Source organism: Microtus pennsylvanicus, chromosome 22 (genome assembly GCF_037038515.1).
Source record: "Microtus pennsylvanicus isolate mMicPen1 chromosome 22, mMicPen1.hap1, whole genome shotgun sequence".
NCBI lineage: Eukaryota > Metazoa > Chordata > Mammalia > Rodentia > Cricetidae > Microtus > Microtus pennsylvanicus.
In genome coordinates this window covers 5,199,255-5,221,349 of record NC_134600.1, presented here as the reverse complement: position 1 = coordinate 5,221,349, position 22,095 = coordinate 5,199,255, and the positions used below count along the sequence as shown (strand labels likewise).

The window sequence follows — 22,095 nt, the reverse complement described above, 5'->3', positions numbered from 1 at the left end:
CATTTTCCTGCTCATATTTCCCTACCTTATGGTCTCTCATCTGTCTGAAACTGAAGGTCAAACAAGCTCATTCTTCTAGAAGTCTCCCTAGTTGGGATGTGCTAGCACACCCTCGAGAAAGTAAGAAAAGAGGGAAGCTTTGCTGATGTACCTGATACATGACAGGCACCACGATGGGGGCGGGGCTAAGAACAGACTGACTTCAGGTTGATTAATTCCTCGTGATAATTTGGGGGCTCTGGAAAACACATTCCCATGAAAGGTTTTAGTTACAACCTAAAGAAAATCTAACCAAATAGTTTCAATGATTAATTGCCAGGCCCACAAGTCTAGGGATCTTAAGACAACCTAAGACTCTGGAGTATTGCTGCTTCTTTATTTCCACTGCTACATGCTGCTACTTCCCTCCTGGACCGTTGCCCCTAACAACAGTGAGAAGCAACCCCAGCCCCAGACTTCCCAAGTCATAGCTCACAAAGCGGTGAAGACCTTGAAATGAATTCTATGGATGAGAGAGGAATTTTCTCTCTCAAACACTTGAGCGATTGTCTCTTTAACTTTGCTGTTCCTAATCGACTCTGATGTGTAACCCTGGGTCAGAGGGAAATACAATGTTGCTCTCTACAGCAGGATAGTTAAAGTTGTTTGCTGGAGGTAGACGTTTCAACCTGGCCTCGCTGGAAAACCGAATATTTAATGAGTAGGAATGGAGATGGCAAGGAAGGATTTCTCAAGCCTTGGCTAGAGCCCTGACTTCTACTTCTTTTGGCTCATGGCTTCCACGCCAGGTTCATGAGCTAGTTCCATGTGCGAGGCATCGGATCCACACGTGGCCCAGACTTGACATGGACAACTCTCGTCGCTGTAAACTTTAAACTCAGTTCCTCCGATTCCCAGCACCAATTGTTTTGATGGCTCATAAAACACAGTTCTGTGACTGGCTTGATCTGGCCTGGAGACAGACTCCGAGAGCTGGTCTTTAAAGGCAGTAAGCAGGCATGGGACAAAGATAAACCCATTGGATACTAAGTACGTCTCCTCAAAAGAGAAACAGCTCCTCTTAGGAGCTGTGGGCAGAAAGGCGTATTGCTTTAGCACAGTCCCAGTGGCAAAAATGATAGGGAAAAAAAACTAAGCCAATTTAAAGATTAAGAAACAAAATGTCACCGTGATTAAAAATTAGACCCTGTGGCGACTCAGATTTGGGCTTTAATCACCATGCTGACTTCTAATCTCTGACATTCATTTCACGAACCACCAAAACACTTCTTTTGGGAGAGATATTATAGAAGAAAATTAAGTTCTAATCAAACGTAGATCCTAAAAAGATTTTAATCAAACTTCGTATATCCCAGATGGCAAAGTATCAAAGCAAAGATTATCACTTCCTCAAAATCGTTCCAAACCCTGGAAGGGAGCCTCAGGCCAAAGGACTGTGGATTTCAGGCCATCCTTAGCTGCCTGCCAACTCTGAACTTCATGAGACACATGTGTCCAAAAAGCAAACGCTGAAAGGAGTAACACAACACCACAGGAGACTTTCACTTCACGCAATCCATTTTCCTCTCCTGATTTCCAGCAGGATGCAGAGAGCCCCTCTGTCCCCCAGCACACCAGAGATATTCACTGGAGAGAGGTTTTGAGCTCTCCACACCTGCTTTTCCACTGGGTAAAGAAGTGCTGTGTGGTTTTTGCAGAAGCCCAACTACATCCCTACAGAAGCTAAAGAGGCAAATCTGTCCCTTACCTCTCTTCTGATGTGCTCAGGATCTTGGACCTAAGTAGCCATTGGACTGGGCACTATTTAAATGTGAAATAACTCAAGAAAGGCCCCATCGGTCTCTAGAAACCTGGAAGAGAGGGTATCAAAACTTTTTTTCCAGAGTCATAGAAATCATACTGACCCTTTTCTGATGGTCTCGATACTTAAATGCTCAAGACTCCTACATATTCTTTTGAGATAAAGTACTTTTAAAATAAAGTTAAAACAACAACAAAGAAATACAGAGGGCCAGGAATGTGGCTCTACAGTAGCGTGCAAAAGGCGCTGCCAGAAAACAAACAAGTTCCAGGGATGGCTAAAAGTCTGCGACAATTGATGCTTAAAAGAAAAAAAAAATGGGCCGGGCGATGGTGGCGCACGCCTTTAATCCCAGCACTCGGGAGGCAGAGGCAGGCGGATCTCTGTGAGTTCGAGACCAGCCTGGTCTACAGAGCTAGTTCCAGGACAGGCTCCAAAGCTACAGAGAAACCCTGTCTCGAAAAACCAAAAAAAGAAAAAAGAAAGAAAATGTTAAAGGCATTGGGGAAGAATCTGCAGTTAATACATCTGCTCGGTAAGGCCTTCCCGTCGCTCCACGGCTTTGATTTGTGGAATGATGGGTGTGTCGTTTCCACTCGTCGTGCACCTGTCCAGCACGCAGACGGCCATCAAAGGGGAACAAACGGACTCGAAGCTGGGGACTGTGATAAGCGTTTCTCTGCACTTCAGGCAAAGGCTTCAGCTTGCTGTTTTTCTCAGACAGCTGAAATATCCCCACTGAGCTTAAACACGGAGATCTGAAGGCACGAAAGGGTCTCATTTTCTTAAGTTTATCTAGAGCAAAAAAGACTGAGCCATTGTGAACAGTTAACAAAAAGACTCTATCGGGCTGTAGAAACCTTACAAAGTAGACAGATTGTTGGTCTTTCTCTAAAAATAAAAAACCACCTCCCCCGTCTGTTTATCAAACAGATGAGAAAAGGTGGGGAAAATCTTTCCCTCAGGGAATATTCCTGCAGCCAACCAAAGAGCCGGCTATGGCACTTTGAAGAGGCTTTGGGACAAGAAACCAGGTCTTCACAGAACAAAGCAAAGATGGTTTCCTCCGGTCCCTATTTTAGTTTACTCTTTGAACTCCCAACAGTTTATTTATTGTTATTTTAGTATTTTCAGTTTGGCATGGATTCTTTCAAGAGTTATCTTGGTTCCCTTTTTTTGAAGTCTTTTTCTTTTGAAAAAAAAAAAGGAAGAAAAAGAAAAGGTTTGTTGACTCTGGTTTCTAATGCGCACCCACCTCTCCACCACCGCTCCTCCGGGGATGTGGTCTGGAGAGCATCCTTAGTCTGACCCCAGCTACGGACTGGATGGGAGGGCACTGAAGCTGGGACGTGGAGATCTGAGGTAGGTGCAGCACACACCTTATCTCAACAGAAGCATGATTAGATGCGAGCCAGGAATGGAGTTTCACGTGCTGAGCATCCTCGGCTCTTCTCTGTTGAGACAACTCTACACGATACGGTTCTATTGGTACATCTCCTGTCTATCAATGCAGCTCATCTCTTTCAATTGTGCAGTCTTTATCTGCGGTATTCATCTCTATTAATGTGATTCATCAGTACAGCTCATCTCATCTCTATCAACATAAGTCAAGTCTATCAATACTAATTATCTCTATCAATACTGATCACCTGCAACACTCTGACACATCCCTGTGCATAAAACTCATCTCTGTTAATATAGTTGACCACTACCGATAGAACCCCTTCTGCCCAGCTTGTCTCTCGCAATCTTAACTCTCTCACACGACTCTGGGGGACGCGTCCGTGCTCACCCAGTGACTTCTATGTGAATAGTTGGTCATAAATTGGTCACTCATCACTAGAGGGCATTGTGCCGTGTTCCTTGACAACAGTAGCTAAGTTGGCAGGGTGACAGCTTGTTGTATCCTTCAGCATTTTTTTTTTTCTTTTGGTAGAATCGTGAGACTCCAGATCTCACCCTGGAGCTTAAAACATAGCGCAGTGGTGGAGTGTGCGCCCTCAGGTCAATCTCTGGCAGAAGAAAATATTAGTAAATGGGTCTGGATAGTTTTTCCTTAGGAATTTTAGAGGCTTCACTCCATGAAATGTACTGCTTCTTTGAAATTACTTTTTCTCCTCAATGTATTTTCTTCGGCCGTAAATGCCATACATATTAATCCTAAAACAATTAATTGATTCTTTCTTTAAGTTTGATTTTCCAAGTCCTGTATATAAATATTTACTTAGAGACCTTACAGATTGTGTGTGTGTGTGTGTGTGTGTGCGTGCGTGCATGCACGTAATCACTATGTGTGTGACCCGTGTGTGTGTGCCAGGGATGGAGTTGGGAATCAGGTGGTGCTGGGAATTGTAAACACATTGCATCGATGTTTCTGGCACTAGGAAATAAGATAAAGCTCAGTACATGTAGGTTGTCTATCTTATAAGCAGGTATATATACATATGAAGGTATAAAAATATGTAAACATGGTTAAGCCATATGCATGTAATAACTTAAAAATGCTCAGCTAATGTTTCCATAATCATGAAATTCATTAAGGAGTATAGCAGCTATAAATAAAACTGGTTTAAATGTATGTTAGTGAAAAGTCTTATTTTCTTGCAGTTTGAACGTTTTAATCTGTTGTATTCCAGTAGACTCCATAATGCTGAATAATGTATTCTAACATCTAAATTATCAATAGGGCATAGCCATTTAAAATTAGAATAAAACTTAGGACCTGAAAATCTGTAGATAATAACTGATCAAAATGTACTATTTGAGGTCAGATGGTGGTGGTGCACGCCGTTAATGCCAGCACTCGGGAGGCAGAGGCAGGCAGATCTCTATGAGTTCAAGACCAGTCTGGTCTACAAGAGCTAGTTCCAGGACAGACTCCAAAGAAACCCTGTCTCAAAAAAGCAAAGGGAAAAAAAGTTCTATCTGGAAGGAGGCTAACAAGATTAATGAGAGGTATATATTAATGAGAACCGATACATAAAGATGGATGGCTGAATTGTGAATAGCTTCTCATGGTATTCCATACTGAATCGTTACCTAAAAATTATAATATTAGGTCTGGGCATATAGTTCAACGGTAGAGTGGCTGTTTATCATTTGTAGAGACTTGTTTTCTATCCTCGGTACTACATTAAATTAAATTAAAACTTTTAAACAATGATATTGATCTTCTATTTTCATGTAATATCTGAAAAGATGTCTCTGTTTCAATTTGCCGTTTAATTTTTGGTGTGTTCATTTATCCACTCAACAAGTAAGAATTCAGTACTAGAAATGCCAAGACAAATAGCATACTAAATTTGCCCCCGCGAAAACTGTTAATCTATTATTTCTTTTTCAACATTCATAAAAAGCATTTGAGAACCACAGAGAGGAGGGAGAGGAAGGGCAAAGGAAGGGGAGAGGAAAGGGTTCAGGGGTTACCTCTGGCAGAGTTCAGGCTATCACTCTGGACCTCCATCATGGCACCTCAAATGATATTGCACAAAAGAAATGATTCATAAGCTGTAAAATACTTTGTAAATGAAATGTTTTTAGCTTACACGTTTTTCCTATAGAAAGACCACAGCCTTTTCAACCTGAACTTTCATTCTGAAGTCAACTGCTTCCTTCCTTTGAGTTTTCTGTTTCCAAATTCCAACACTATGAATAAAACCCACTAAAACTTCCGACCACCACGTCAGACAGGAAGTGGGCAGGTGCACCGTGGCCTCGGAGGGAGAAGGCGGCGGCTACAATAGAAGGCCTGTAATTACGTCAGCCCCTCAAAGGTAGACTGTGATCCTTCTCTCTCCCCCCGCTGCCCCCTTAATCCTACTGGGTATTTGCTTGTTTGTTTAATTTAAGAAAACATAACCTCAAGCAAATTTGATTAAATTGATTCAATCTTTCTGCCAAATGCTCAATTTTCCTTAAGGCCAGTCATACCCAAAGCTGCCCAGGTCAGTAAGGAGACATTTCTTCTCCCACGTATTACAGCGGAAATCACTGTCAGGACCAATCAGCAGGATGCGAGTTTAAAGGATCTTAAAGAAGACCCATAGCCAGGCGGTAGGCGGTGGTGGTGCACGCCTTTAATCCCAGCACTCAGGGGGCAGAGACAGAGGCAGAGGCTCTGTGAGTTTGAGGCCAGCCTGGTCTATAAGAGCTAGCTCCAGGACAGGCTCTAAAGCTACAGAGAAACCCTGTCTTGAGAAACCAAAAAATAAAAAAAAGAAGACGCACAAGGGTTCCCCAGCACAAGCCCTGGATTGGAACTAGGAGGATGAGGAGCCACGGGGGTTACATTGCCTCTGACTCTGTTATCTGGGGACTTTGCCTTCTGCTGTATTACTGCTTTAAGCTGTGTTTGTATTATAATGGAAACTGAGAGACAACCACCAACTGGTAATCAAGTCCCTCCACATATCGATACAGGCATGCCGGCAACAGTCACATTCCAAGAGATGAGAAGAGCAGCTTCGATTCATTCTACTTGTGAAAAATAAAAAAGAAAGAAATGCCTCTACTTATTTTGAATGATGGGTCATTCTAGAATATTGGTTGTCAAGCGTGAGCTGTGAAAACCTTGGAAGGCTAGACACAAAAGTCATAACAATATTTACTATGTTATTCCTTTCTTGAGTTGACCTTCATTTTTGCTGGTTGAAGACTTGTTTTCCTTTTTATTTAAAACGTCATTCCAAGGCAACAGATATTATAAAAATGACCTGTGCATACTTGCGCAGAAGGGTCTAGAAAACGGAATTATACTCCAACGAGTTCAAGCCCCAAAGCCCTTGAACTTCTCACCTTCTCACCGTGTGTTTGCGAGAAAAGGTGTCAGCCACGGAAGCAGATCGTCCACACTCAGCCACAGGCGTTCCCAGAAACAGGTAGAGATGTAAAAGATATTAGTTTGAGGCAAATGTACTGGAGTCTTCTCCCTAACTATAAAATCTTGGCCACTCTTAAGGCGCATATGACAAACGATCCAAGATGCCCATAACGATCTCAAAGCAGCTGATCGCTACTCCCTCCTAAAATGACTAAGTGTATTTCCTTTAAGTTGTATTTTGAAACAAAAACAAGGCTTACCACTTTGAAGAAACCACAGGAAGCCATATGGTCCCACCCAAAGTTCCTGCAGGCAAACTGTCCTCCTGGGGAAGAAGGGTCAAGGTGTTTTTAAGAGCGGAGCTTTCATGTTTCCCTGCACATTAACAATGGCGCTTCCTGTTTTGGCCTCTAACTATACCGAGGCTATCAAGAAAGCAGATCGTGGACTTGTCCTTTCTGCACAGTAAAACCCGGTATAGTCTCCCTCGTGGTGTGTATAGAGTTCAAATGGAGGTGGCCACTGCACGGTTCTCCCAAGGCTGTGTAAATACCAACAGCAAGCCCACAAAGGATTCAGTAATGTATAGTACCCTAGCCATGAGCTGAGCATCGGTTCCAGTTGAATGTGCAGTATTCCTTATCTGAAGTGGATTGAGCCTGCTTGCTGCTCTCTGGGGCCTGTGTTTTATTAAAGCTATACCACCCTCAATGGGTTAAGACTCAGTGGTTTCTCCCTTCTGTCTGAATTCTTTTTTTTTTTATTCTATCCATTGATGTGTGTTTTCAGGCAAGGTTTTCTTAGTTGCTGTTGGCCTTGAATTCTGCCCCAGCCCAGGTTATGCCAACACGCCCAATTAAGCTACCTCCTATGGGGAAAGGGATAAAGTTACAGAGAGAAAGACAAAAGTTAGGCTAGAGGAAAGGAAAAAAACAGGGAGAAAATATAGAAAAAGAATGAAAAAACTATCCATCCAAATAAAAAGAAACTGGTTATTACAGTCAATAGAAAAAAATAACTTTCTCATTAAATGACTTTCTTTTCTTCTTAAATATAACGTGTAAATTACTAGAAATGAGTTTAACTTGAGTTAAGTCTGCACAGATATGTAAATGTTTTATAAGGCTGCTTCATTTAAACTACTTCAGTAATTGGGATAAACACAATAAAAAGCAAAATCCTTCAGGTGCTTTGTTTCGTATTGTCGCTAACAGCTTACATGTGATTTACTTTAAAAATTTAAAAAACCATCTGCTTCAGACAGATTCCCAATCGCTACCCCGACCAAATGATACTGCACGATAAAGCATCGCTATGGCAGGAGATAAGCACAGGATCTGTGGAGCCATCTAGCTAACAGCAACTTGCAAAGTCTGGAATCTGTGCGATGACGGGGTGAGCAGATGTTGGAAGATATCAGGAGGAGATCTGAGGGAAGCAAAGATAATTAGGAAAGAACGCTTTTAGCCGAATGCATTCTGGGATGGAAGTCAGTGTATGATGCCACAGGCTTTCTCATACAGTGATTACGATTTTTGATTAGGAGTCCTAAAAAAAAAAAACTGGCTCTGAAAGAAACATCAACTCTCCAAACTAATGTTTGCCCTCCTCCCATGGCAGTGAACAACTGACTTGATCAAATGATTTTACTGTGAAAATTATCATTGATAGGTGATGGTTTTGTTTTGTTGGAAAAGAAAGAACTTTGTATAGCCCAGGCTATCTCCAAACTCTTTATATAGCTAAGGGCCAAGGACCACCTTAAACTTATGACCCCCCTATTTCCATCTTCTCGGTGTTGGGGTGATAGACCTCTTCACCTGGTTTACATGGTGCCAAGAATTTACCCAGGGCTTTGAACACACAGGACAAGCGTTCTACCAGCTGAGTTACACCCCAGCCCAGAGGCATAAAGATGAAGTTCCCTTTTCACCCAAGGATAATCTCGTGTCCTATGAAATTTGGTGAAATTATAAAGTAAGATTTGAAAGCTCAAGGATAAACGATCTTCGCTAAGGAAAAACAAGCACAGATGTGCAGACGCTAGGAGAACGAATAGGCCTGGAAAGGAATTACAACATGGAGAAACAAGCTGCAGATTCGAGTTTGTTGGGAGGGGACGTTAGGATGCTCATTAGGCTCACAACCATTTCCCCAAAATGTCACTCTTGTAGGACTTCAAGTTGACACTGTTTTGACCTCTCCCCTACCTAGAGAGGTAAAGCAGGTCTTCCTCCTTTTTTGTTTGGACTTGGCACCTTGATAACTTGGTGGACTGGACTCCATAGCTGCTGCGAGGGCAAATCTCTCATCCAACCCACTCTGGACTTAAGACATTGCCACCAAGGCCATGCTGAGGATTTTTAATGTCTCTATGGCACAGCTTTGTACCGCCCTGCTTGGAAACGTTTCAAGTTGGCGTCATTCAAGTCAACCGTAAGCAATGTTCAATGGGTGAGTGCGTCCAGGGTTAGGTACTATTTTGTTGAAGACACAACTTGAAGTATTACAGAGCAAAAAAAAAAACAAAACTGATTCCTGAGGCAGAGGCAAGCCCATCTCTGTGTATTTGAGGCCAGCCTGGCCTACACTGAAAGCCCCAAGAAGAAGAGAAAGGAAAAGGAAAGCAAAAACAAAAACAAGAACGAAGGACGCCAGGAAAAGCTTTGTTGGCCTTGATTATGAGATTCACGTGCCTTGACCCTCTCTTTCAACGCCCTTTCTGAGTTCTTGGCTGATTAGCAAGTGTAGCAGCTGCTAAGCCTAGTAAGGGAGATAAAGTATGTGTCACATAAAAATGCTTGTTGTGTGCGAAAGGAGTCACTCCCCTGAAGCCTTCAGCATTAGGTAGGTCTAGGGTACTTCCAGTGTAATTTAATTTATTCTTCTTGTGCATGCGTATGACATAGGGGTGAAGGCATGCCCGGTAAACTAGGAAGAGAGCTTGTTGGGGTTGCTTCTTTTCTTGCACCAGGTGGGCTCCAGGGAGCAAATTCAGACTGCGAGCCGTGGTGTTCAATGCCTTTCCTCTCTGAGCCGTCTCTCCTATCCACGTCTGGGTTTTTAAGAAACAGTTCACATCGGGAGAAATGAAGCAGAGGTAGCTGATTCTTTGCCATCTCACTAAGAGACGTTGAGTGTCACCGCATGGTTTTTGAAGTCTCTACAACCATAATTACAAGGAGTGAAATAAGGCAGAGACTGTCAATTTCGTTTGCCTTCATCCTTTCTATCAGCTACAAGATTCTAGGATGATGCAGAATGTTGAGTGGATGACACCATTGTCAGGCAAGCGTTCCATAAAGCAATATACAAAAGAATTACTTGTGCTTTAACTTTCTGTGTATAGGAGAGTAAGGGTTGCCAGGGACCGAAGCCAGGGCCTTCTGTATATCAAGCTAGTGTTCTACCACAGAGCTACAACCCTCGGCTGTTAACTCCGTGGAAAAACTTGTCAAATCAGATCAGAAGGAAACAGCAACCAAACTTTTTCATTCCTACTGCGACATATAACTGTCTATCCAAGGTAGTGGTCCGTGTGCATGCTGGTTTCCCCACATCCCAATAATTTGTACAGTAGATGCTCTGAAAGTAATTAACAACTTGGCAAAATATTCATGCAGATCAGAAAAAAACTAGAAAATTATTAAACGAATAATATGTGCAAAATAGTAATGAGAAGGGTATGTTGCTGGCCATCACCTTATCTACTGAAATTGATCATTAATCCCCAAATGGTTCATTTACATTGTAGGTTATACTAGACAAAAAAAAAAAGTCAAGACAAACTGACGATTAAAACTTCCAGCATCAGGGTGGCAGAGGCAGATGGAACTCTGAGTTTGAGGCCAGTCTAGTCTACAGAGTGAGTTCCTGGACAGCCAGAGAAACTCTATCTCAAAACACAAAAACAAAATCTGAGTTCAATCCCTAGGATCTACATAGTAGAAGCGGAGAAGCAGGTCTTACAAGGGGTCCCCTGACTTACTCTTCTAAGCTCTATCTTCAGCCCTCATATAAAAAGAAAGAAAGGAGAACACAAGCCAAGCCTTGCAACAACCACTTCAATTCGAATGCTGGAGAGACAGAGACAGCGGGATCCCTGGGGCCTGGCTGCCTACTTGGTCGATGAGAGACCTGTCTGAAGGAGACATTCTGAAGACACCAAGATGGAGGACTACCGAGAAACGGCAGCAGAGGCTGACCCAGCCTGGGCTCCATACACAGGCAGCCGAAGATGTGCATCTGTGCACACACACCACACATGCGAAGAAATATATGCATTAAGACATGTTAAGGGCTGGAGAGATGGCTCAGCCGTTAAAGACTAGGATCACAACCAAAACTCTAAGACATGTTCAAAGCATGTGTAGCATTCATGATGCTGGCATTACTAGAAGAGTTAAAGGTACAAAAACAAAGCTATGCTCCTGCATCAGTGTTTACCATTCCCTGAGGACTTCCTATTGGACAAAGAAAATGGAAAAAGTCAGAATCCTGCTTTCCACATCTCCCTTGACATTGCTCTATACTCTTTATTATTTTTTAATATTGCACCTTGAGATTAGCTATAACAAAAGTCGATTTTAGAGATAAAAGGAAATGACTTGCAGGCCCAGGCAGATGGGTAGGCATTTCAGGTCAGTGCCAACTATGAAGCACACAGAGGGGTCCACTTCCTGGGTAGAAACTCCAGTTCCAGCTATGGGGAAGCTGAAGTGTGAATTAATTGTTGATTACAACCCTCTTCCAACTTCAGGCACTCCTGGCTGCCCAGTGTTGGGGGTACATGTCAAACTCTGATTTCCAAACTCTTCGTACAAGAAAGTATGTGATTGAAAGGGGGCTTCAGGAGAAAGATCCGAGAAAGGAGGGCAGGGGTGGTCATATGGGAATCCTCATAAATGTTTGTTTCCACTGAAACAGGGCAAGTATGTGAATCCGGTAAAATTAGTACCAGGGGTGCGTCAGGAGTTGTAGGAAGTGTTAAGGTTACTTCTCCAAACTAGACTTTATGTGCTATGCTAGGCAGGGTCTCAGGTTTACAAAAATTTTTTTTAAATATTTATTTATTATGTATACAGTATTTTATCTGTGTGTATGCCTTCAGGCCAGAGGAGGGCACCAGACCTCATTACAGATGGTTGTGAGCCACCATGTGGTTGCTGGGAATTGAACTCGGGAACTCAGGACCTTTGGAAGAGCAGGCAATGCTCTTAACCACTGAGCCATCTCTCCAGCCCTCAGGTTTACAAAATTATAAGGAGATTTTTCTCATTAGCAGTAGAGACAGTAAGATAACCCTGGTGTGTGTGTGTGTGTGTGTGTGTGTGTGTGTGTGTGTGTGTCTATGTGTGTGTGATATATGTTTGTGTGTGTTTTGGAAGTGGGGTACCATAGGGATCAAACCTAGGACAGTAGGGTAACCCTGCCTTGTGTGTGCATGTGTGTGGCGTGTATGTTTGTGTTTATGTGTGTATTTGTGTGTGTGTGTGTGTTGGAGTGGGGTATCACAAGGATCAAACCCAGGACAGTAAGGTAACCCTGCCTTGTGTCTGTGTGTCTGTGTCTCTGTGTGATGTATGTTTGTGTGTATGTGTTTTGGAAGTGGGGTATCATAGGGATCAAATCCAAGATAGTAGAGTAACCCTGCCTTGTGTGTGTGTGTATGTGTTTATGTGTGTATTTGTGTGTGTGTGTGTGTGTATGTGTGTGTGTGTTGGGAGTGGGGTATCACAGGGATCAAACCCAGGACAGTAGGGTAACCCTGCCGTGTGTGTGTGTGTGTGTGTGTGTGTGTGTGTGTGTGTGTATGTATGTGTGTGTGTGTTGGGAGTGGGGTACATAGAGATCAAACCCAGGATAGTAGGGTAACCCTGCCTTGTGTGTGTGTGTTGGGAGTAGGGTATCACAGGGATCAAACCCAGGATACTGAACATGTTAGGCAACACTAACCTGAACCACATCCCTAGCCCTAGTAATGTGAGTCTCGGTCATGTTTCACATCTGTTTTGTAGGTGGTGTAGTGGTTTCTGCATTTTTTTTTCTTTAATGCTGGTCTACTAGTTTTTCTGTCATTAAAAAAAAAAAACATTATGTGTATGTCTGTTTAAGAATAGCCTGAGCTATTGGGAGACCTTGCCTTAGAAAAGGGGGGGGGGTGGTGTTGCTGGTTGGTGGTGGTGGTGGAGGCTGCTTTGCACACCCAGCATTCTAGAGTAGAGGCAGGCAGACCTCTGTGAGCTCGAGGCCAGCTACCCGGCTACACAGTAAGACTTGTCTCAAAAACAGCTAGTGGAGGAGGGGAGAGGTTGTCTAGTTAGGGAGATAACTCTGTCGGTAAAGACTTGCTTTCTAAGTATGGGAGACTGAGTCTGATCGCTAAATATCACATAAAAAATTCTGCTAGAGCCGGGCGATGGTGGCGCACGCCTTTAATCCCAGCACTCGGGAGGCAGAGGTAGGCGGATCTCTGTGAGTTCAAGGCCAGCCTGGTCTACAGAGCTAGTTCCAGGACAGGCTCCAAAAACACAGAGAAACCCTGTCTCGAAAAACAAAACCAAAAAAAAAAAAAAATTCTGCTAGGAAAACAAAGACAGACGGATCCCTGGCAGCCCAGCTCACTTGGCAAGTTCTAGACCAGTGAAAGTCGGCAATGCAAAAGAACATTGATAGCATGGGTCGAATGAAAAATGCCCCCCATAGGCTCAGGTTGTTTAAACACTAGGTCTCTGATTGATGGGCGCTGTTTTCAGAGGCCACGGAACCTTTAGCAAATGAAGCCTGGCTGGAAAAAGCGCCACCTGGGAAGTTCCGCGTCAGCGTTTACGGCCACGCCCACTCCCAGTTCTCCTTCCGCTTTCAGTTTAGGGTTGAAGAAGTCGTGACCTTTCCGTTTCCTGACCTGTCCATAGCTTTCACGCCTTCCTCCTCCTGGATTCCGCTTCTGGAGCCATCAGCCAAAATAAACTCCTTCTTCCATCAATTGCATTTGGTCACGATATGTTAACGCAGCAGCAGAAAGGACCAAATGCCGAAGTCAGTGCTGGAAAGCGGACCTGCTGAGGTGAATATTGTTTTCCATTTGCTTGGGTTTGCTGTTGAGTGTTTTTGTTTTGTTTTGTTTTGGAGGTTTGGGGGTTTTGTCTTTTTTGTAGAATACTTGAGAATTTAGAACTAGAAAAAAACAGTCGAAAGCCACAAGCAGAGTTTAATAAGACGTTTCAGCAGGAGCTTGGAACCAGTGCTGCTAAGAGTAACACAGAAAGGAGGGGCCCAGCTTAAGTGGTTTCAGAGGGAGTGGGGTCTCTTAGGAACTGGGATAGAGGCCATTTTTGTGACCCTTTGGCAAGGAATCTGGCCGCCTCCGGCCTGTGTCTCACAGGCCTCAAGAGCTTTCCTGATGCAAACTAAAAAGCAATGAACCAATTTCTTTCTCAAAGGAAACCTCCCAACAGTGTAACATTGAGGCTGTGGCATTGCAATTACTGCTTATTCTCATACAAATTTACAAAGAAAAGAGCAAGTGGGGCGGGTAGAAAAACAAAATGTAAAGGGGACGGGGGACACTAGAGACCTAGCCACAGCCCAGGGCTAGAGGGGCCTGTGAACTGTGAGGAAGATGCTTCCCGCTCAGCACTGGCCCTGTGTGAAGGGTGAGACCAGCCCAGGTTACAAAAGGAGAAAGCCGCAGGGGTTGCTTGCTTCTAGAAAACAATCATTTCAACAAACAAAACCTGCTGCTAATGTGGTCAGTGGGGCCAGGATCCGTCTTGAGCTGGCAGCTGCACCTGGCAGCTAGTGTCAGCAGCCTGTCGCTGGCTTTTGAACTAAGTCTCTATCTTTTGGATTTACTAATAAAAACTTGGGGGCCAGATGCTGGGGTGAAAACCTGCTAGCTCAGAGAGGCAGAGAAAGCAGCTGGCTGACCAGCTCTCCTACGTCATCTGAAACAAAACTTCCCGAGCAGCAGGATGTTTCTCTCTCTCTCTCTCTCTCTCTCTCTCTCTCTCTCTCTCTCTCTCTCTCTCTCTCTCTCTCTTTCTCTCTCTCTCTCTCTCTCTCTCTCTCTCTCTCTCTCTCTCTCTCTTACCTCCCACTTTCCCCGTACTGGTTACTTCCATCAACTGGTTGCTGCTTGCTCTGCTTCTTGACCTATGGTTGATTTTATCCCTTGGAACTGGATTTACAGACAGCTGTTAGCTACCACGTGGGTGTTGAAAAATCAAACCCAGATCCTTGAAAGAGATGGAGTGTTCTTTTTTGTTTTGTTTGTTTTATTTTTGTTTTTATCTTTCAAGACAGGGTTTCTCTGTGTAACAGTCCTGGCTGTCCTTGAACTCACTTTGTAGACCAGGTTGGCCTGGAAATCACTGAGACCCATCTCCCTCTGCTTCCCAAGTGCTGGGAATAAAGGTGTGCTCTACCACCACCCAGTGAAGGCAGAGTTCTTAACTGCTGGGCCATCTTATCATCCCAGGAGCGATATGAACTTTATTGACTCATGATTTTTTTTTGTCTACATTTGTTGGCAAGTCTAGACATCTGACATTTCTAGGTGTGCTAACTGAAGATTGGATGATAGGAAAAAGGTGAATGATATTGCGATATTGCTTGCTTCTGACTAGAAATCTGGCTTATGAACAAATAAAAATTGACGGGGACCAATAGGGTTCATAGATAGGATACATCTGCCCTAATTCCAATCCCGTTGCTGTGATAAACATACCATTACAAAGTCACTTCTAGGGACAAGGGCTTATTTGATTTAAAGGTCTAGGGCAGTTTGGTCCATTGTAGCAGAAGTCAAGGAGATAGAAATGTGTTTGTAATAGTCACACCCACATCTCCTGTCGAGAGCGCAGAAGAATGAACGCAGGTGTGCTTACTACTCAGATGGTTTTCTTCAGTCATCTATGATCCATGATCCAAACCCAGGGAATGGTGCAAGCCGTAGCAGGGTTGGCCTTCCCACATGAATAAGTGAGATCCTGACGATGTCCCACAGACAAGTCTGCAGTCCAGCCTGAGTCAGACAGGTCTTCATTGCGACTCTCTTCACGGGCCACTTTAGCTTGCGTCAAGTTGACAATTCAAAGTAGACGTTCAAGAATATTATAAGAAAAAGTCAAAGCCTGTAACTGTGTCAAAGGAGACTCTAAATTAGAAACCCTGATAGGAAAGCAGCTCAGAGTAGAACAGGGCTTGGGGACTTCCTAATGCAGAGCGTTTTCTCCACGTTCTTCTTAGACTTCAGGTACTGAGTGGGCTGTCACAAGCAAGGATCTTTGATTTAAGGGAATGGAAAGATTAAGCCAGAAGGACCCAGCTTTTGTCATCTGCAATGCCACAGCTCTCTGGTGAACCCTCACGGAGTCTGTCCATCTTTGCTGTGTCTCTGCCCTCACTTGCCTAAGGTACCAAAGGCCGTGGGAAAGCATTGCATGTAGTTAGATCCTAGATTCTTCTGTGGGTACAACAGTGTCCTTTCTAAATGAGCCACTGGCCTTTATAAAGTCATGACGGTAGTATACCCAATATTGTGAAACTCGGTATTAACCTTAGCATACGTATCTATCATGTAACAAATGGGAAGAGTAAAAACATTAAAAAACCAAAGCAAAACTACCTTCTACAATAGTATAGCCTTTGATTGCCATCATTTCCATTTCAGAGAGGAATGGGGGAGAGAAGGAGGGAGGGAGGGAGATGGAGGAAGGAAGGATACGGGAGAGAGCTTTTCTCTGGTCTTAGGATCCAAGGGACAGGATGGGACTGTGGAGCATCCTGATGGAAACAGGCTAGACTTTTTTTCAGTAAGCTCTCAAGTTGCCATGGTAACTTACCAGGCTATGACACTGTGGGAGTTTTAGGATACAAATTTTGATTACATTCTTAAAGGAGGATATCAAGTGTGTGCATTGAAAGAGTGTGGAAAGAATCTTTTGGAAGTAGATCCAAGCTCGTTGAAGAGACTGATTTGAGCTTTTGAAACGGTGCCTTGTAGTAATATGAGCGGCGGCGGGGCTGCATTCCCAACACCCCAGCCGCCTGCTCAGCTAGCTTATGCCCCGAAATAATTACACGGACACTGTATTCTTTTAAGCACTGCTTTGGCCCATTTCTACCTAGCCTCTTCTAGGCTAACTCTCACACCTGGACTAGCCCATTTCTTATCATCTGTATAGCACCGGTCTTACCGGGAAGATTCTAGCCTAAGTCCATCCTGGGTCGGAGCTTCATAGCGTGCGTCTTCCCTGGAGCGGGGAGCATGGCGTGTCTCTCTGAGGCGTCTGCTCCGGAGAGGAGAGCTGTCGAGTCTGAGCTCACTTCCTCTTCCTCCTGGCATTCTGTTCTGTTTACTCCACCTACCTATGTCCTAACCAATAACATGGGCCAAGGCAGTTCCTTTATTAGCCAATGACCTTCCTCCATCAGTGCCTGGGGAGGAAAACAAAAGAGCTATACCAACTAGCGAATCTTGCTACACCTGAAAGAAAGTGCCCACACCCGTTAAGCAAGGCTGACCAATCCCTGCTATGAAGTCATTTACCTGAGCACATCTCTGTAGGAGTCTAAGGTGGATGCACGGCTTTCTGCTTGCTTGTCTTGCCCCTTGGTTTTACTTCCAAAAGACTCCCTTTCAATGCAGTCTTTCCATTCCGGTTCGTCTGTCTGTTCCTGAATCCCCTCTTAATTTTCTCGAGAAAAAAAGCAGAAATGAAAAGATTCTAAAGGCAGAAGTTTTGAATGAGAAGGAGTATTCCTAGAAGAAGCTTGATAACCGTAACCTGACCACCTTTGATTTTTGCTCATTGCTTTGTGAAGTCCTGGAGTTAAACTTAGAACCTTGGGCACGTGGGGCACGTGCTATAATCACTGAATCACATTTCCAACCCATTTATTATTTTTTTTTATCAATTTGGTTTTTTTAATTTTATTTTTAATAATAATGTGTATTGTGTTGTGGGTGGGTGTGGGTTTGTGAAAGTACACTCAGTGCCCATAGGAGCCAGAAAAAGGCATCAGCTCTCCCCTGGAACTGGAGTCACAGGTTGTTGTGAGCTGCCCTGCTTACTTACGTGCTGGGATGGAACTTGGATCCTTTGCTAACTGCTGAGCCGGTTCTCCATCCCTGACTTTTATTTTTGCCTTGTGGTCTCATTAAGACTGGCGTTGACTTACATAGGCTATGCTGTACCTCTAGACCCCTGTTATCTACCCTATTGGGTGTGGCGATATCTGACTTTGCCACTGGGGCTTCTCAGAGCAGTGGACCATGCTTTTGCAGAAATAGATCTGAAAAAGCGAACAGGTCTTCTTCTTAGGGTTTCATCTTTACCAGGAAAATTTCAGGCTCATTAGGAAATGGAAGCCAATACAAAGCAACATTAAAACAAAACAGAACCCGAAGTAATCAAACAGCCTCTCGCCAATCATGCTCTTCAAGGCTCCCCAAGGAGTCTTCCTATTTAATACCTGACATACAACTTTGAAAAGCCAAGACCAGAACACCTTTGACCAAGTTTAGCATTGATCCATGATAAAATCACCCGAAGAAAACAGAAATAGAAAATAGTCAAGTCCTATCCCCAGTATTATTTCTCCTAAATTCTGGAACAAGACAAAGGTGGCCATTCTCTCTACCCTTATTCAGTGTAGAGCTAGAAATCACATCTAGAGCAATAAGACAAGAAAAAGATATGAAAGGGATATGAACAAGCAAAAGAAGAAATCAAATTCGCCCACTTTTAGGTGGCATGACCCTGTAGTTAAAGGAGCCTACAGACTTCACAGAAACTCTTAAAACTGGTAGGTACACTCAGCAAACTCCGTATTTAAAAAAAACAAACAAAAAAAACTAGTATCTTTTTTAAAATAACAACAATGAACTTGCCTAGTAAAACAGAAAATTATGGTTCTTTCCCAATAGTTTTAAAGAGTAAAATAAAGTACTTAGGTGCAAACATAACCAAGACCCCTACAATGAAAACTTTAAGATACTGAAGAATAAGCCGGGTGGTGGTGGCCCACACCTTTAATCCCAGCACTCGGGAAGCAGAGGCAGGCGGATCTCTGTGAGTTCGAGGCCAGCCTGGTCCACAGAGCTAGTTCCGGGACAGGCTCCAAAAACCACAGAGAAACCCTGTCTCGAAAAACCAAAAAAAAAAAAAAAAAAAAAAAAGATACTGAAGAATAAATGTTTAGGAAGATGCCAGGAGAGGGAAGACCTCCCTCATCATGGATTGAAGGATTAATATTGTTTTAAAGAAGTGCTATGTAGCCAAAAGCAACCTAAGACTCAACTCAAGTCCCATCAAAATTCAAATGATAATAATCACAGAACTAGAAAAAAAATCTTAAAATTCATATAGAAAGCCAAAGGACCCTGAATTGCTAGGACAATCTTTAGCAGAAAAGGTGATGATGAAGATATAACACTTGATCTCGAATTATATTAAAAAGTCATGATAAGAAAACAGCATATCCTTGGGCTGGAGAGATGGCTCAGAAGTTAAGAGCATTGCCTGCTCTTCCAAAGGTCCTGAGTTCAATTCCCAGCAACCACATGGTGGCTCACAACCATCTGTAATGAGATCTGGTGCCCTCTTCTGACCTTCAGGCATATACACAGACAGAACATTGTATACATAATAAATAAATATTTTTTTTAAAAAAAGAAAACAGCATATCCTTGTCAAAAGAAACCAAAGAAACTTATAGACAGTGGGCTAGAGTAGATGACCGAGCAGCACGTCATTACACTTAGAGATTTCAAAAGCGTGCATTGGAGAAAAGACTTCTCTTGAATAAGGATGCTGGGGCTAGGCAGTGGCACATGCTTTTAATCCCAGCACTTGGGAGGCAGGCGGATCTCTATGAGTTCAGGGCAGCCTGGTCTCTAGTATCAGGACAGCCAGGGCTGTTATACAGAGAAACGCTAACTCGAAAAAAACCAAACAAGGAAAAAAAAAAAAAAACGGGAGGGGATGGGGGGAGTTTGCTGGTGCAAAGTAATTTTCTGCATATAGAAGAATGAAACTGGATTCCTATCTCTTAATGTGCCCAAAGAAATCAATTCAAAGTAGGCCAAAGACTTTAACTTTGGCATAACTAGATAAAAATGCTAGATTTCTTCAAGGCATAAGCAAGGGTTTTCTGAAAAGGATGCCAACAGGATAGCCACAGGGGATAATCCTGAAAACTGACAGAGTAAACTCAGGACATTGAAAGGCTTCTGCACAGCAAACAATCAGAGAGGAGAGACAGACTACAGAATGGGAAAAAAAAACTTGCACCAATACAAGTCCGACAAGTGATTAGTATCCACCACATATGGGAATTATACAAATCAGGATGAGGGCTGTAGCTCAGTTGGCCGAGTGCTTGTCTAGCGTGAACAAGGCCTTAGTTTGATCCACAGAACCGCTTCAGACAGACACGGTAGGACATACCTATCTGTAATACCAGCATGTAGGAGGGGGAAGCGAGAAAACCAGAATTTTAAGGTGACCCTCAAGGCCAATCTAGGCTGCAGGAGATCCTGCCTCAAAAAAATAAAAAGTAAAAGAAAGGAAGAAAATTTCTTTTGAAACTATACTTAATCTAAATGCCACAACAAAAGCACAACCAATGACAAATTAAAACAAATTATCCAATGAATAAATGGGCCAATAACACAATGGAAGAGATGCAAATGGCCAATAAAACATTTGCAAAATGTATCCATTTTAATATGCAGTTAATTAAGATGCAATTTAATATGCAAATGAAAGTCTGTCCAGCAGTCATCTTCAAGAAAACAAAAGAGAGAGAGCTTGAAGAATACGATGAACTGTATTCATCGCTGTTGGAGTGCAGATTTTCACGGGAGTCAATACAGAGATTAAAAAATATACATATCAAAAATATATATATATACATACCGGGTTGGGGGAGTAGCCCAGTTGGTAGTGTTTTTCTAGCACGTACGAGGCGGTGGATTCAATCCACAGTACACATAGAACTGATTATTGTAGTACATGCCTGAAAACAGGGTCAGATGTTCAAGGTCACCCTCCTGTACAAATCATCCCTCTGTACAGATGAAGTTAGAGGTGGCTGTGGGCTTCCTGAAACGTTGCCTCAAAAGCAAACTAACAGAACAACAACAGCAACAACAAGGGGGGCGGGGCAGGAGAGATGGCTCAGCTGTCGGAGCCTTGCTGCTTTGGTAGAGAAGCCGTGTTCAGTACCTACTGGCCACCTAGTGACTCAAAACCCTCTGTAACTCCAGGTCTGGGGAGTCAGAAGCCTCCTCTGAGCTTCTCAGGTACTCGGTACACACACGGTGTTCATGCAGCCAAAGCGCTCATACACTTAATGTAAAATGAATCTTAAAAAGGGAGGGGCCACCCCCAGGAACTAGAACTACGGCATAGCAAAGTTCTATCACTCTTGGGTATGCGCTGAAGGGACTCAGCCAAAATACACATTGGATGGTACGGCTGTTTAGAACCAGCCCAGCTCTCTATCAGTAGATGAGATGAATGGATGAAGAAAATGCGGTACCTGCGCACAATGTTATATAATTGTATGTATTTTTAAAGAAAATTAGATCATAATATTTAGAGGGGAAATGGGGAGACCCGGACATCACTATGTTAAGTGAATCACGTTCCTGCATGTTTTAAGTGCGAAACCCAAGTTTTGGAGTATGTGTTGGGGTGGGGGGTGTATCATGAAACCAGAAGTGACGTCACAAAATGGGAAGAAGACATTTCAAAGGAAAGAGAAATCGGGAAAGGGAACTGGAAGCATCGCGATGCCAGCCGGTAATCTCAGCACTAGGAAGGCGGGCACCGGAAGACTCAGAATTCCGGGTCATCCTCAAGTAGACAGGAGGCTGAGGCCAGGCTGGGGTGAGATGAGATACCAAAAAACGAAGGGAAGCAGAGGCGTGAACTGACTGACTCCCCGAGGGAAAGAGAGGAGCCAGCCAGAGAGGCGGGAGAGGTCTAGGGAGAGCAGGGGGTGGAGACGGTAACAAGGGCAATGATACACAGGTATGAAGTGTTATTCTTTCGTAGGCCAGTCTGTAAATAGGGGGAAAACAAGAAAAATCAAGGTTCAGCCACCTCCAGATTCCTGAATACAAATTACAGCAAGTCACTACTGAAAGATTTACATTTAGTTTAGACTTCTCTACAGCAATTATAGGCTGCATCATGGATTAACGTGAACATCTTCGCTTTATAGCAGATCTCGTCCCTTCTCTATTTTTGCACAGTTTACAAGCTGAGAGTGTCTTTTAAACTTTTAATGCTTGAAAAAAGAAAAGGAGAGAATATTTTTTGACGTGTGGAAATGGCGTAAAACATAAATTTCACCCTTCCATAAAGTTGGACTGGAACACGACCACACTTGTTCACGCATACACTGTCTGAGACGACTTGCGGACAGTTGTCCACAGACCACCTGTCAAGCAAAACCCAAA

General features: G+C 43.4%; 1 protein-coding gene across 1 annotated transcript in view; it reads left to right on the top strand.

Moving 5' to 3' along the window:
• The first annotated feature begins 3,044 nt into the window (after positions 1 to 3,044).
• The window catches only part of Slc39a10 (solute carrier family 39 member 10), a 109,815-nt gene continuing 90,764 nt past the window's right edge, over positions 3,045 to 22,095 (top strand). The window contains exons 1-2 of the mRNA XM_075956366.1: positions 3,045 to 3,163; positions 13,535 to 13,686. The gene's annotated coding sequence lies outside the window, so the exon portion shown is untranslated. The remainder of the gene's footprint in view (positions 3,164 to 13,534; positions 13,687 to 22,095) is intronic.